Below are 13,125 nucleotides of genomic sequence, written 5' to 3' on the forward strand. Positions count from 1 at the left end.
ATGCTTAAGCCTACCAAGCTCTTCTGGAAGGCGGGCAAGCATGTATTGCGCTACTTGAGAGGCACATCGGGATATGGTTTGTGGTACAGACAGGAGGATGAGGTGAAGCTATGTGGCTTCACGAATGCAGATTGGGCAGGGAGTCCAACAGACAGAAAGAGCACATCAGGAGGGGTCTTCAGTATTGGATCGACAGCAGTTTCTTGGTACAGCAGGAAACAGAGATCCGTGGCACTCAGTTCAGCGGAGGCCAAGTATATGGCAGCAAGTTTGGCTGCATGTGAGGCTATATGGATGAGGAAGATCCTGGTTGGTTTGTTCGGTTCTCATTTGGATCCTACTGTGATTTACTGTGATAACCAGAGTTGCATTAAACTCTCGGCTAATCCTGTATTTCATGATAGATCTAAACATATTGACATCAGGTACCATCATATCAGAGATTGTGTGCAGCGGAGGATCATGTTACTTTCGTACATTCCAATGGAGGATCAGGATGCTGATATTCTGACGAAGGCTCTCACCAGAAGCAAATTCGAGTACCACCGAGGCAAGATAGGGGTTGCTGATAATCCATATCTTGTCGAGAGGGAGTGTTGAGATTACAACAAGATGATGGAGCTTAGTGAAAAGAGTCGCCTTCACTAAGTGGGCCCGCAGGCTATTTTTGGCGCAAGTCTATTTTTAGACTATGTCTATTTTTAGACTATGTCTATTTTTAGACATATGGATCATGTCTATGGATTGCAGGTTGTTGTTTATGGATGATTGATCAAGTTGGGAAAAAATAGATGGACTTCTATTTTTGATGAAAGTGTGAATGATCACAGTGTGAGTGATCAAAGTCAAAAATAGAAAAGTCAAATATTATTATCTCACAATAATATTTGGACTATAAACTTAATCTTATTCTCTTGGAGCACTTCAGTTTGAGCTACAGAAGTGGCACATGCAGCTGTCAGAAGGAAATACGCTTTTCTTATGAGTCAGTTGAGTTGTTGCATGCATGACTTCAGTTAGAACTCAATCAGTTGAGTTTGGTGGAGTTGATTGTGGAGTTGATGGAGTTGTGTTTAGTTTAGCCTTGTTAAACTGGTTGTATTTAGTCTAACTGGCAAATAGACTAGAGATGAGTTGGGTGAATTAGTTATTAATTAATTCACAAGTTATTAACTCATAATACAACTAATGAATACATCAGTTAACTCAGTTGCATGTCAGTGCATGTTCAGTTCAACAGGGACAGGTGGTAGAGAATCAGATTGCTATCACTTGTGACTATAGTTGTGCACCAGATCTTGCACAATCAAGGGATTGAGTATGCCAATGAGTTTGCCCACGTATTTGCCCACATTATAGCTTGTGCTCACGTCCAACAAAGTGTGAGTGACTATTTTGCAGGTGAAAAACGAGTTTGGTAAGCCATTCTCATCAGTTCTTGAGCATGTATTGAGCAGTGGAGGCAGGCAAGCAGTGGAAGAGATTTGGAGATCAGATCTGAGCTGTATTGTGTGTAACAGAGGTGGAGATACTTGTGAGAAGTATTATGCTGTGTAATGTTACATGACTCAATCATTAATATACAGATAGTTGGGGTTTTTAGCGAGATGCTTTCCCCGGGATACATACTGTGTTAATGTGTGAATGCTCTTGATGTTTTATTGTTATTGATGCTGCTATATTGATGATCAACGTAGAGGAGCTTATGTATTGTGTATGTTTTCCACAATAGTACATGATCAGGATAATCTCCATTGAATATGTGTTAAATTATTCAAAATTTCTACAACATTGACCCCCTTGAATTCCAAGTTTTCTTAGATATTGTTCAAAACTAAATCCTTTTTTGGATAGAAAAATTCAAACGTTGATTTGTTTAACATTGATGCTTGAGATCATTTCTCTTGTTTTAAGGTTACACTAATATGTGCCCAATTTTCTCTTATAGAATAACATCCAAACATGTCATATGTGGATGGAGAAAAAAGTATCTAGTAGCTTCTTGAATATTGGCATGAGATTCCTTGTGTGATGAGAAGAGTAATTCCTAACCCTCTAAACTCATTTGGCCTACATACGTTGCATGGACCTTTGTTTTGAATTGGCTATGCTAGATCCCACCAGAAAATACCTAATGAATGATTTGATAGTATTCCATAACAATGTTGGTCGATAGGCTCATTGAGTGACACGAATGTGCATAGAATCTCTCTATTGGTCTATTGCACCATGACAATAGTTTTCCCACCATTACACTGTATATCTTAGATGGGTACCCATTGGTGGTTGGAAATCGATACCCATTGATATTGATCCACTTGGCACTCATTGGGGGAAAGGCCTATGACAACCATGACCAATCCCTAATGAGAATGACAATATCCCTCCTATGGCTAGTCACATAGTTGGTGAGCTCTCTATTTCGGGTATGACAATATCCCTCCTATGGCTAGTCACATAGTTGGTGAGCTCTCTATTTCGGGTATTAGCCCTTTGCTTTATTCTTTTTACTGTTGTTATATGTGATGACTTAGGAATTTATAATGAGGGGTGTTTAGCTTTGACCATCCTAAATTTTTCATTTTTTGGATGTGCTAGTGGAGGTTATGGTGATGGCCTACTCTTTTTTGTATTGAAACATGTAAATATTTTTTTCCATTATTAGAGTTTTAAGGAAGTTGCAATTCAAAAAAACTTCAACAAGTTGATCTCTTATTTAATCCCATTAGATAAATCAATGTGGAAAACTTGAAAAAATTAAGGATTTTTGTGAGGATTGATTTATATGGGTGAACCATTGAAATGATATCTTACTTTTTCCTGGTCCCAAATAGAGACTCTCTGACTAGTGCTTGTAGAGTGACCATAGTTACTATGTCATGCATGGGATGAAACAATATCTTATTCTCCTTCACATTTCAAATGATTTGGGATTGGACTAGGGTTTGAAAAGTGGTCACGTGATAAGACATTATTTTATGCTTGTTTTGTTATATCTATGGCATTGAATCTTCAATTTTTAGTATTGGATTCAACTAGTAAACAATAGGATTTCAAACTTGTTAAGGCTATAGTTATTATTGAACTCACACTAGTTGTTTCTATACAATGGATTATATTTAATTAAAAATATTAGTAAACAAGATGAGACATTTGTTAGCTCATTGGCTAGAAGTGGTGCAAAATGAACTTGGTGGGATCTCAAGGGCCTTTATGGTAATATACATCCATCTTATTAAGTTATACACAACATTGAGGTGGAAGTTGGAGAACATTTTAAAGGTAAAAGAAATGCACAGTTTCAAGAAAATTCAATGGTTCCTAATGGAATTCAACCTACTGGAACAATTGTGTGAAATGGAGAATAAAACTATTCACCAAAAAAATGGAAGGTTTTGTATAGAAGTCATGTTAACATCATAGGTGAAATAATCATAATCCACAATTAATTGATGAGTGTATCGAAAAGATTAAATCAACAATAACTCGGAAAAAATCAATAAAAATAGACCACTCTTGGGATGCTTGTAGCATTGAACAAAATAATAATTTCACTAATTACATCAAGATTAATCAAATATCATTTGATATGTGGTTAACATAACTATAAGACAACATATAATAATGTCCTTGACAGGTAAAAGGGAGGTTACCATCATATGAACATACTAAGTTATTGGTTTCTCCTAAAGACACCTTGAACACCCACATATGTTTTTTTCCTGGAATCTTGGATCCCTATGGACATTGGTACCATGCAACATAATGTCATAGATTTTTAAATACATTATCAATGTCTATTAGTAATGGGTTATTAATGGTAAGGTTCAACAAACCAAATAAAAAATTAGATTTAATTGGATCTAGTGCCAAAGAGGATATGTTACGTTTGTAAGTTCTAAACTTTCACAGTAAAAACAAACAAACAAATAAATAAACTTGAAAAAATAACAATAGCATTCACAAACAGTACTAAGAGATTTACCCTGGAAACCCTTAACCGGGAACACCAACAAATCTTAGAGCCACAACTCTAATTCCTATTGCATTATGCCACCATTTACAAGACAATATATTGAATTTCAAAGCATCCAAACCCCTAATCCATTTACCCAAATTAGGATACAACACTAATTCCTTTACTAGAGCTAAAGCACAATGCAAGGACACATATAGCATGTTGATAAGCATGCAAATTCATGTAAGAACATGGAAATTAAGAGAAATCGGGAAAACAAAGAACAACATTGGAGATTGTTTTAACCCATACAAGGACTTTTAAAGCTTACAAGCCATCTCTTTCTTTCCTTTCATCACAAAACCTTCTAACTATTTGCTACAAATTTCTTCGTAAAGATTCTTTGTCTTCAACTCCACCTGCTTTAATTCAAGATTTAAAGCAATGGTGGACAAAACAAATTTAATAACAATTAATTAAGCCAAAAGAGAAAAAATGCCACCGAAATCAATTCCCTCTACCTGGGAATATCCTTTTGCTACCAAGTGGGCTTTTCATTTCTCCACTTTACCTTCTACATTCAACTTATTGTTGAGCTATCATTTGGTTCCAACAAGTTTGCTTTCATTCAACGACTCAACTAGACCCCAAGCCTCATTTTTATTCAAGTTATCCATTTCTTTAACAATGGAATTCTTCTGCAGTTTACTATCCTCTAAATCCATTACCTCCCTAACAGTTCTAAGGTTGATCCAAAAATCTGACTTGATTTGCATTAATTATGAGTGTGTGTTAGCTTAACCAACAAATGAAAGGATGCAATAAAGAGATGAAAAACAACATAAATAAGAGAGAAGACAAAAAGATTGATAATGGAATTCACCTAGTGGGGTCTATGTCTATGGGCTAGCTTCCATGTGAGTGACCTCTCTATTATGATGCAAATAAGTTGTTACATGCTCCAAGCCTTCAACCTGCATACAAATTTGTCTATCAGTCTCTTATAGAGGTCGTGGTTTCCTCAAAACCACTTTCTGTTTTCAAAACAACTCAAACACCACTTCAAAAACCACGTTGGACCAAGTCACATAGTGTAATGAGGCTTTAAAACCAAAAGGATTCGCTCTCTATACATCAAAAGACCCTTTGTTCTATTGGTAAACACTCTTTGGTTATATAGTGTAGGTCAAGGGTTCAGGCAGTGGGTTGTTGCAAATTTCTGGGCACTAAATCATAATTGAAATCTAAATAGGTTTTTGCTTGATTTAACGAATGAGCAGTGACATTGGCCCAATGGTTAGAGCGCTTAAATGGCATTGACATATTGCTATCAACAAAATTTAAGGTTGGAATCCTTGTAGTGCCATTCAAGTTCTACATTTTCCCTAGTCGTTAAGTTGTTAGCATTATATCCCAAAGGTTGTGGGATCAAATCCACAGACCTCCATTTTTCCCTATTCTGCGTCCCGTAAACGTTAAGTATGGATTCCAAATTATTCATACTAACAACCAACACGTGGTGCAATGCTAGCCCATTGGCTTAGCGCTGAGGAGGTCATGGAGTTGAACCTCCCCGCTAATCCATTCATTATGTTTTTACAACCTTCCTAGCCAATTGGAGGCTACCACATGATACCTTTTGATTGGCCCATGTCACATCCAATGAACTGTCATGTTAGTCTACCATGTCAATTTGTTGAGTCATCCATGCCATGTGTTCTACTCCAGAGCTTCCACATGTCAACCATGTCAACTAACCTTGCCATGTGTTACAATATGATTGGTCCATCTATCAACAACTATACTACCACGTGTCCTCCTATGGTGCTACCCGTGGCACACCCTATCAACTTTTTGCCTATTTTCTTGAAAACTTTAAATTGCCATAACTATAATTGTTGCAGGTTGGAGAGTGCTGAAATTCACATATATTTTTGATACATTGAACTCAGGGTTTTATGTCCTAATTTATTAAAGGTGTGGTTGCAAATTCTAATCAAACATAGGATAACATTGAAAATTAAGGGCACATTGAACAAATTAAAGGTATTTCATGTCAAGAGGGAATAATTTTTTTATTAGAACAACAAAATGTTTAGTCAATAGACATCTCAATTGTTAAAGTCTTTTCAATCTTAAAACTCCTTACCATTGATGTCAAAGGAAAGGTAAGCAAATGTATGGAGGCAGAGGTATTTTTTCTTCTTCAGGACAAACAAGATCGTTGTGTTGCCGTCAATGCCAAAGCAAGATAATGTTGGTAATGTTGAAATTGATGTCAAATGATCATGTTAAGGATGTTTGATGTCATTAATTTGATTGTTGTCAATTGTGTTTAGGTTGATTGTTGTTGATTGTGTTAAGGCTAACTTATGTTGATTGCTAAATTGTCATTGTTGCATGATTGTTTGAAGTGCAAAGGTTGATTATTGTTAACTATGTTGATCATTGTTGAAGATTGTTATCTTGATGTATGGCTTACAATTAAAATGAAAAATGACACATGATATCTTGAGACATAAGCTGGAAAATATAAGTTTTTATTAAACATGAATTCTCAAGGGGATTAACATGTGGTTGGTACAAAACTGAAAAATGTAGCTAATGTTAGAAAATTATATATTACGGAGCAATGGAACACATAAAATATCGCAGAAATATAAACACAGAAAACGCACAAAGCAAGAGAGACACAAATATACGTGGTTCACCCAGTTTGGGCTACGTCCACCCCGAACAGCCAGTCCTTCCTTTTTATTATCCAGCAAAATGAAGAGACGCAACCTACAGCGAATCCGCTGTAATATCCTCTGTTTTCTCTCACAGTCTCACCTCTCTGTTTCTCGCTCACAGAATACACATCTATTTTCACAGCCTCAAATACAATACCCTCATACAAAGAGAGAGGTTGCCTTCTAGGGCAAAAAACCCTAAACTAAACATAAGTTCTACCGTCAGATCATCTGCTTAATGAACGGCCCAGATTGACTAGAAATTACTATACTTTTACAAGGCAATTTTACATTTGTTTTTAGCTTCGGGGGACCGTTGGCCCCCGGACCCCCCAGCCGGGGGGGATTGGCCCCCCCCGGACCCCCGCGGGGGGACAAGTCCCCCCCGCACCCCCCCGCGTGGAGGGGTGTACAAACTTCCTGGGGTATACATCCGACTGAAACAAAGACCTCTGAACAATCATGCTCCACACACAACAATCTCCCACTTGGAGAATGATTGTAGAAACTCCACCGCTGCTTCATTTGCTGGACAATGACTCCTCTTTGGACCTGGCTGTTTCTCATCTTCATCGTCATCCTTGAAGACCAATTGAAACTGAGCATATTCTCAGTTTCTCCCTGATTACAACTTTTGTTAGCATATCTGCAGGATTCTGGCTAGTGTGTATCTTTTCCAACGTCAACTCTCCATCTTCCAACACTGATCGTATGAAATGGTACTTGAGCTGTATGTGTTTAGTCCTGGAATGAAATGCTGAGTTCTTTGCAAGATGAATGGCACTTTGGCTATCGCTGTATAATGTGCCCATATCATGCTCCTTACCCAATTCACCCATAAACCTTTGTAACCAAATCATTTCTTTATTAGCCTCTGTAGCAGCAACATACTCTGCTTCTGTTGTTGAAAGTGCAACAACACTTTGGATTTTTGAAACCCAACTGACAGTTGTTCCTCCAACAGTAAATACATATCCTATAGTGCTCCTCCTGTTATCTCTGTCACCTGCCATATCTGCATCAACATATCCTTGTAGGGAGATGTTTGAACCACCAAAGCATAATGCTTGATTTGTGATACCTTTCAAATATCTGAGAATCCATTTCACTGCCATCCAATGTTCCTTTCCTGGATTGTTCATGTACCTGCTTACAACTCCCACTGCATGTGCAATATCAGGCCTTGTGCAGACCATTGCATACATTAAGCTTCCAACTGCTGATGCATATGGAGCTTTAGACATATAATCCATGTCTTCTTGGGTCTTTGGGCACATTTCCTTGCTAAGTTTGAAATGGCTAGCAAAAGGTGTACTAACTGGTTTTGCATTGTGCATGTTAAATCCTTTCAACACCTTTTGTATGTACTCATTCTCAGACAATTTTAATTTACGATTTTTCGTGTCTCTAGTTATTCTCATACCAAAGATTTGTTTTGCAGCTCCCAAATCCTTCATTGCAAATGAATTTGCCAATTTTCTTTTGAGCTCATTTATTTCCTGCATGTTAGATCCTGCAACAAGCATGTCATCTACATACAATAACAATATAATATAGTTGCCATCATTTTGCTTTTTCAAATAAACACAATGATCAGAGTGACATCTAGTATAACTTTATTCAGACATAAACTTGTCAAAATTTAGATACCGCTGCCTTGGAGCCTGTTTTAAGCCATACAAGCTCTTCTTCAACCTGCACACTAGTTTCTCCTTCCCTTTCACCTCATATCCTTGTGGCTGCTGCATATATATCTCTTCCTCCAAATCCCCATGGAGAAAGGTTGTCTTTACATCTAACTACTCAAGATGCAAATATTCAGTTGCTACAAGACTTAAAATAGTTCTGATTGAAGTCATTTTAACAACAGGAGAAAATATTTCATCAAAATCAATACCTTTCTTCTGTGCAAACCCCTTCACCACAAGTCTAGCTTTATACCTTTGTTTTCCTCCATCTTCTTCCTTCAGCCTATAAACCCATTTATTCTTCAATGTAGTTTTTCCTACAGGCAACCTGACTAAATCCCAAGTCTGGTTATGCATTAAGGAGTCCATCTCTTCTTCCATGGCTACCTCCCACTTCTTCCTGCTTTCAACCTGCATTGCTTCTTCATAACATTCGGGTTCACTGGAATCAGTCAACAACAAATAATATAATGAAGGAAAGTATCGTTCAGGGGGTCTACTTATCCTGGTAGATCTTCTAACACCACTTTCAGGTGTTTGGGGTGCCTGTTGTTGTTGTGGTGGTTGCTGTTGTTGTGGTTGTTGATTATTATTATTTTCAGGCACCTTTACTTTTTCAGTGATTTCATCAAAAACTGCGTATTCCTTGTTTTCTTTTTCCTGTTTCTTTTCCTGCATCTGATTCTTATACAAGACCTTTTCATTGAATATTACATCTCTGCTCCTAATAATTTTGTGATTTTCGTAATCATATAAGCGATAACCAAAATCATTAACACCATATCCAATAAAGGTACATTTCTTTGACTTTGCCTCAAGCTTTGTTCTATTTTCTTTATCAATATGGACAAAGGCCTCACAACCAAAAGGCTTTAAAAATGAGTAGTTTACCTTTATACTTGTCCATGCTTCCTCCGGAACACCACCATCCAAGAAACTTGAAGGCCCTCTGTTTATTAGATAAACAACAGTATCTACAGCATCTGCCCAAAACTGTAAAGGCAATCCTGCATGCAATCTCATGCACCTTGCACGCTCCATGATTGTTCTATTCATCCTTTCTGACACACCATTTTCTTGTGGTGTTCTTGGAACTGTCTTCTCTCTGCGAATTCCATGTTCTGAACAGTACCTATCAAACTCTTTGATGCAATATTCACCTCCATTGTCTGACCTAAGACACTTCAATTTCTTTCATGTCTCAATCTCAACCAAAGCTTTCCATTTCTTGAAAGTATCAAATACATCAGATTTATTCTTAATACAATAAATCCAAGTTTTTCTAGTTGCATCATCAATAAAAGTAACATAATAACGAGAGCCACCGAGAGATGATACATGAGCAGATCCCCATACATCTGTATGCACAAGCTCTAATTTTTCACTCTTCTTTTCTTTCCCAACTGTGAGAAATCTGACTCTCTTCTGTTTTCCATAAATGCAATTCTCACAGAAATCCAAATCAACATTCTTCAGACCCAGCAACAAATTCCTTGATTGAAGAATCTTCATCCCCTTTTCACTCATGTGTCCGAGCCTATGATGCCATAGTGCTGCATCTGCTCCTTTAGAAGTTAAAGCATTAACAGAGTTAGAAATACCATTGCATAAATACAATGTACCAACATTTTCGCCTTTTGCTATTACCAGGGCTCCTTTGGTGACCTTCCAAGCTTTATCTGTGAAAGTTGTCACACAACCTTCACCGCCTAACTGCCCTGTTGAAATCAGATTTTTCTTTAGATCTAGAACATGCCTTACATCCTTTAATAGCCATTGGTTTCCATTCTGGTGTTTTACAAGAACCTTACCCATTCCAACGATTTTACAGGGTTTATCATCACCCAGACGAACTTGTCCAAAATCTCCTTGAACATAGTCATAAAAGTATTTCTTATTAGGTGTGGCATGGAATGCAGCCCCTGAATCTACCACCCAGGAATCAGTGATATTTTCGAAAGAAAGAATCAAATCATCTTGTAACACCTCACCTGTCACATTTGCTTCATGATTGTTTTCTTGTTGTGCATCTACTTCTTTTCCCTTCCGAGATCTACAATCTTTCTTTAGGTGTCCTTTCTTTCCACATTTCCAGCACACTATCCCCGATCTGGACTTGGATTTGTCTTTCCTTTCTTTCCTCTTTCCATTTTTCTTCCTCTAGACTCTGCACTCAAAGCATTTCCCGATGTCTCACCGGAGCTTTTCCGTCACATTTTCTCACTAAGGATAGCACCGACAACATCATCAAACTTTAAAGTACTAGATCCAGAAATGGAGTTACTAATGGCCATTACCAAACCATTCCAACTTTCTGGTAATAAGCACAAGAATAACAGAGCTATAACTTCATCATCAAAGTTTACCCCTACAGAACTTAACTGACTTGTAACTGTATTAAAATCATTTAAATGGTTTGCAACAGATCCACCTTCCGACATATTCATATTAAATAATCGTTTCATAAGAAATACCTTGTTTGAGGCCGAGGGTTTTTCATATAGTTTCGACAACGTCTGCATCAAACCCTCTGTCATGGTTTCCTTCGAAATGTTGAAGGCGACTGACACAACAAGGCACAACCGTATTGTTCCGAGTGCCTTTCTATCAAGAAGGTTCCATTCTTCGTCTTTCATACCCGTCGGCATCTTTGTTTTTCCGCCCAATGGTAGGTATAGATCTTTCTGATACAGATAATCTTCCATCTGCATCTTCCACAGCGAGAAGTTTTGGCCGTTAAATTTCTCGACCCTAAACTTACCATCTTCCACCATTGCTCCCACTCGAACCAGGAACCCTTCTTTCCTGCGAGTTTATCAGCGAAATAGACCTTCGGCTCTGATACCAGTTGTTAGAAAATTATATATTACGGAGCAATGAAACACATAAAATATTGCAGAAATATAAACACAGAAAACGCACAAAGCAAGAGAGACACAGATATATGTGGTTCACCCAATTTGGGCTACGTCCACCCCTCCTTCCTTTCTATTATCCAGCAAAATGAAGAGACAACCTACAGCAAATCCGCTGTAATATCCTCTGTTTTCTCTCACAATCTCACCTCTCTGTTTCTCGCTCGCAGAATACACATCTATTTTTACAACATCAAATACAATACCCTCATACAAAGAGAGGGGTTGTCTTCTAGGGAAAAAAACCCTAAACTAAACATAAGTTCTACCGTCAGATCATCTGCCTAATGAACAGCCCAGATTGACTAGAAATTACTATACTTTTACAAGGCAATTTTACATTTGTTTTTAGCTTCGGGGGCGCTGCCCCCGAGCCCCCGCCGGGGGACCGCTAGCCCCCGCCGGGGGACCGCTGGCCCCCGGACCCCCCCAGCCGGGGGGGATTGGCCCCCCCTTGGACCCCCACGGGGGGGGACAAGTCCCCCCCGCGTGGGGGACAAGTCCCCCCCGCGTGGAGGGGTGTACAAACTTCCTGGGGTATACATCCGGCTGAAACAAAGACCTCTAAACAATCATGCTCCACACACAACAACTAATATAGATCTGAAAAGTTTTCAAGATTGTCTTTTGCAATAATTGTTGTTGGCCTCTATTATTTTAGTTCCATTTTATATTACAAAATTCTAAATTTCAGATTTGAAAATGAAGAGGAAAATTGTGAACAACCTTAGAAGACCAAGAGACAACTCCTCATTTCATATTCTTGCATAGAATACAAACAATCAATAAGCTATGCTTATAAAATATGCATTGTTGAATGAAGGAAAAACCTTTTTGGTGTTGAGAAGTTTGTATGAGAGGGTTCATGAGCAACATTCTAGTGAGGAGAAGAAGAGAAAAGTAGCAGAAGAGGAACATAATTGAAGAAGAGAAGCAGAGAAGATGAGCAACAAACTTGAGGGAAGAAATTAATATCAAGTAACCAACAAACTTGATTTTGTATTGTGATTGGGAGATTGCAGTCTCCTTTCAAGTTGTAGCTTGATAAAGAACATGTTGTATCCTGTTGAGGTAGGAGCCTCCTGTAGGTTGTAGCTTGCAAAAAAAATTGTGGGAGTTGGAGCTTCCTTGAGGTAGCAGCCTCCTATAGGTTGGATCCTACAGAAAATTTGATGTAATAGGGGAGTAGGAGCTTGCCTTCACATCACTTTCAACAAAAAATTTGTGGTTTTCTCCCTTATGGGTTTCCACTTATATCTAGTGTCTTCATTTGTTGTTTGTTAAATGTCATGTGAATGCTCTTGAATTTTGAATAGGAACATATGCAAATGTCTCTTTCTGGTAACTACAAAAGAAACAACTAACAATTGAACATATACATAAGCCATTAGTTGCATAAGAAGATATTTGAAAATGAAGATTAAGTTGAGCTAAATACTAGAAGAAAGGTAAAATCATTGATTCACCCCCCCCCCAGCTATTTCCACACATTTATCACAATGAACCAATGCTATCAAAACCAGAGTAGTCAATGAATCAGTCAACCCCAAAACTGAGAATTAAAACAAACAAAACAAATAGGAAAAAAAAAGACCAACCGAAAATAGGAGTCGTCCAAAAAATATATAAATATTCAAAATTTGAAAAAAATACACAAATATTCATGTGTATCCATACAAATCCAAATCATTATATACAAATATGCAAAGTTTCTGATATATATATAGATGGGGAAAATGAGGGAGGGAGAGAGCATATAACCAAAATAGCATAGAGTGTAATCCATCTTTCAACCAAAAATGCATCAACAAATAGGCTCTAAATGGCCTCTG

This window comes from Pinus tabuliformis, chromosome 1_2 (assembly GCF_031772625.1).
Source record: "Pinus tabuliformis cultivar Carrire ecotype Pingquan chromosome 1_2, CPIR1, whole genome shotgun sequence".
Taxonomy (NCBI): domain Eukaryota; kingdom Viridiplantae; phylum Streptophyta; class Pinopsida; order Pinales; family Pinaceae; genus Pinus; species Pinus tabuliformis.